The sequence below is a fragment of the Athene noctua genome, chromosome 2 (genome assembly GCF_965140245.1).
Source record: "Athene noctua chromosome 2, bAthNoc1.hap1.1, whole genome shotgun sequence".
Classification (NCBI taxonomy): Eukaryota; Metazoa; Chordata; class Aves; order Strigiformes; family Strigidae; genus Athene; species Athene noctua.
In genome coordinates, this window is record NC_134038.1 from 159,711,273 (window position 1) to 159,716,247 (window position 4,975).

Below are 4,975 nucleotides of genomic sequence, written 5' to 3' on the forward strand. Positions count from 1 at the left end.
CTTAAAAAATGGAAGCCATCATAGTTCTTTGTTTCTGTCAATAATATGCTATTTTGTAAGGAAAAGATCAGCATTAGAGCAGGATGAGAGCATTCTAACGTCTCTAAGGTTAAGTATGCTTTACCCCCAAGATACTAAATGCTTGAAGGTTTTCTTGACAGATGAATATTACTAGCATTCTCATATCTGCTTGTGCTTCATTCCTAGTCATAACTGAATTTTAAAACCCATTTTATTGACCACAAAGTACATGACTGTAGAAATGTTATTCTTCTCACTTTTTGTATAATTAGCCCTTTATTTCCTATACCTTCTAGACATTCCCACTCCTTAAAATCACCCACACATTGCTATGGCATCCAAGAGCTCCACATGTCCCTCACATGAAATGCACTTCCTATGCAATCTCTTCTAGCATAAATAATCTTAAATCTCCTTGTAGAAATTAATTTTGTTTAGTTTTATATTATGTCTAATTTATTATTTTTTCACCAATGAGGACATCTGCTCCTGTGCAGATGAAGTACATTCTCATCCTATAAAAAAGGTCCACTTTGTTATTTTGTTAGTTTTTCCTTGGGGGTATGGCAGACATCCAAGGATAGTTATGTTCTCTTGTTTTCAATCAGCGGAATCCTACAGAGAGCACTGCAAGCATAGTGATTTCTCAGCAGTTCCTTGAGATTTCTCCTTTCTTTCCAGACTATCCTAAGGAGTATCCTCACCACTACAGGCTGCCTTTTATTATACCAAAATATTCCCAAGGTAACCTGAATAGTACTGCCCTACCTCAGAGATCACATTTCTGATGATACCATTATTGCCATCAGAAACTATGTTAATCTAACCCACAGAGTAGCAAACTCAGTAGACACCATGCAAGCTTTGATAAATCTGATGATCAATTTGGCTTCCATCTGGAATTGGCATCTTATATCGCATCACCCTTCATTCTATGTACATCTGTGGTGAGTAATGGCTCCAACACATGGGAACAGAGTGTTACCTTCTGTCATTTGGCAGAAGGCAAAATAATGATGATACTACATAAGGTTAATTTCAGCTGTGCTCAGTACAGAATTTCTACTTTATGTCTAGGGTCACATATTTTGAACTGTGTATGTGAACATGCAAGCACCATTCACATTCATTTTTCACTAACTGTTGACCTTAACTTGAAGCTGCTACAGAGACTTGCTAAGGAAAATGATCATTTCCATCCATCTGGGATTCATCTCTGGATTCAATTAAAGAGGGATGAAACTATGAACTGTATATCTGTCTCTATTTAAGGCTTGCTGCAGATCCCACAGGAGACAAATGAAGTATTTGCCTTGAATATCCTGGTTCCATAGTCTTATCCAAATTGATCTGATGTTTCTAAGAGCCATCAGTTTCACTCTTCAAGATTTCAAGTTTCCTTATTTTCTCCCTTCTTGTTACTATATGCTGAAACAAATTCAAAAATAAATTAACAAAGTGCAGCAGTGACGTTTTGAAGTGAAGCCAAATATGAAGTAGCATAAATTTAACAGTTTTCATTAACACAAGAATATTCACTAAACATTTTTCTATACTAGAAGAAATATTCTGTGCAATAAAATTAAATCCATCCTGACAGTGACCCACAAATAACCTGTTTCTATAGTCCCTTTGCTATTCAGCTAGGCCTCCTGGTGGTGCAGAGCTGTCGTTCATTAATTTTACTGATTGCATAATGAGAAAAAGTCATGCAGCTTTGAATATTAAAAGTTGTAGGTCGATTAATCACCATTTTGAAAATAAAGACAGATAAAAATACAAGGCAACATGAGAACCAACAGGAAATTTGTTTCTAGTGGAGGAGAAAGGGAATTTCACCTACTGATTCATAGAGTATCATGTATTTCCCTGAGTAAGTGGACTGAGAAAGGACACAATAATTTTTATTGGTTTTGAAAGAGTATTTACAAATGGAGATAGTTATCAGTTTTGGAGCCAATGCCTACAGTTACAAGGAAACATGTCTAGAAAGATTATCTGTTTACAAAAGATGCTTAAATCCTCAGAAGCACTCTCCTAGTACAGTACAGTATTCAGACCCTCCACTAGACCTAGGCAATCATGTCACTGATTTTGCTAATACTTTTGTGTCCTCTGGACCATCTACAAAACGAGCAAAGCAGTAATGTCATCACTGTTCCAAAGCAGACAGCTGCATGTTATAATGTGGTACAGGTAATACTATTTATCTTGAACAACCATTACTATTCGACTATTCAAATTTCTCATCCTTTTCTCCAACACACCATCAATAAATACCACTCCAAATATTTTCCCTACCATCTCAAAACTTCCACTTTTTGGTTTTATGGCACTTGGAAAACACATGAAGTAGCTGTGTCCTCAAAGCTGTCACACCAACTTTGCTCCATCCTGCACCTCACCCCACTAAAATACAGGGTCCTTGCAACAACACAGGCTGGGGATTAGTTGTGCTGGAAAGGCCCTGGGAGCCCTGGGCAGACACAACTCCTGAGCCTGAGGCAGCAGCATACCCCGGCAGCAAAGATGCCCCCTGGGCTGCACTAACAAAATACTGATTAGATGACATATATACCCATACACATTAGATGACATATAGATTAGACCATACACAGGTGTGTGGGACCTCCCAACTCAGGGAAGATATTGACAAACTGGAGCAAGTTCAGAAAAGGGACTCCAGGGGGGTCGAGGCTGGAGCACTTGCCCTTTGAGAAGAAGCTGGCTCAGGCTGAGGAGGAGGTGGCTCCATCTGGGATGCCACCGAGACAGAGCCAGGCTCTTCACAGTGGTCCAGGGCAGGGCATGAGAGGCCCAGAATGGATGAGACTATTTTCACCACAAGACCAGCCAAGCATAGGAATAGCTTGCACAGAATTTGTGCAGGCACTGTCTTTTGAACTATTCCAGATCCAACTATCTGAAGCCCCGGGCAACCCTGTCTGATCTCAGACAGGCCCCTCCTTTATGCAGGAGGTTGGACTAGACACCTCTTAAGGCTCCTTCTTGCCCCGGCTCTCCTATGCTATCAAGTCTCCTTCATTTCAGCTGATTTGGGTTGTCACAATAAAGATCAAGAATCCATACCTCAGCAAGCTCAGACTAAACCATTAAGAATTTTCTAGATATTTAGTACTTTTAACATAAGTCAAGTCATCTGGTGACACATAAAGAGCCCTGACTTCAGACATTCCATGATTAAACTGTTTCTGTACAGGCACACTTTTTCTTTTTTTTTTTTTTTTTTTAAATGAAAGGCAAAAAGAATTATACCCTGAATGTACAAGAAAAATCAGATAACGTGATATCACAACCACAGACAAGCTCCCATAAACAAAGCATCTTATTTAAATAACCACTTAACAGAGAGGTAGAGGTGCAGCAATGACTTTGGCAGCTTAAAAAAATCCAGCTATTTGTAATAAAAATTATTGTCAAACTCAGTATATACAATCATTCAGAAATGCAGATATAGTAATAACCAACTTCCAAACTTGCATACTCTAGCTAGTAAACATCTTTATTTCATCTGGTTTTATTTAAGTAAGGGAATTACCTTGCTTAAATACTTTTGTCTCCCTTAAATAACTTTTGCAGAGGTATATTCAAACATATCATACATAAAACAAGAACCAGGTAGGTAAAGGCACCCTGCTTTACGACTGCCTCTGCAGTTGTCTACTTAGCTGTTACCCGAGCATTGGTGCTGTAAGCCACAAGCAACTCTGACTTGGTCTTTTCCTAATGAACTACAAAAAAGGATACTAAAATTTGCAAAGCATACTTTAATAGTATATACGTGAAGCATATGCAACCAGACAAATTACTTTAGTACAGAATGTTTACAGCCTTCTTATATCTCACTTGCCAGTGCATTTTAGTCTCTGCAACATATGGTTGCGTATATATGCATGTGAGTTGGAATCCATTTTTGTTAAGTTCTCATAAGTTAAAGTTTGAAAACAATTATAAGAACGTAACTACAGAGGGAAAACAACCTACGTTTTAATATTTGGAAAAAAAAGGCGTATTAGGAATAATTGATCACAGTTACAGATATGGTTCTGTTTAAGTAACTTCAACTGTACAATGCTAAAAACTCAATTAAATCAAAATGTTATTCTAAGAACACCAGGATTATCATAGAAATGGCACAAAAAAGGAACTTTTTCTATGAAAAGCAGCATACTCAACAAGTCTTCTTACCTGCAATGTAGCAGTTTCATTCCTCCATTATAAGACAAACAGTATTAAAGTGACTAACTTCAAGTACAGTTTGTGGCAGAAAAATGTAATCAAAGAAACAAGACATTCTGGGAAATTACAAAACACATTCTGCACAACTGTTGATAGAAACAATCTCTCATCTAAGAAGTTTTTTCAAAGCGAAAACCTTCAGCCTGTCAAGTCTTAGATTTCCTATCTTCTGTTTTGTTTTTTTCTTTTGTTTTCTGCTGTTCTCAGTGAATATTGTTGACAACATCTTGCAATACTTGAACCATCCTACCTTTCTACAATGAGTTTTTCATCCACTGAGCTGTGACATATGATGGACCTGTATGTAAGTAGTTGTAGACAGACCAAAACCTGCACATTTCGTGTCATGTGTTCATGAAAATTTTATGATCTCTGTTAGCACAGGTCTCCTTTCTTTAGCCAGCTTCCAAGGTTATTTTTCCTGATTTTGGCACATTGACATCAAGCAGTATTTCAGCAGGGAAACTCTGTGCATGCCAATTACCTTCCTTGAACTACCTAAGCTGTTATGGTTTTATCCCCCATGTGACTCATGGAATAAGCCCAAGATGAGTAGAAAACTAATAGGGAGAGTCTCACAATAAACTTACAGAAATAGTGAGGAGGTACTGTTCCATTACCACTATCATTAAATGCATTGGAAATATTTTTCTGCTGAACCAATTCTGGAGTGTGCCACAACACCTTTACAAAG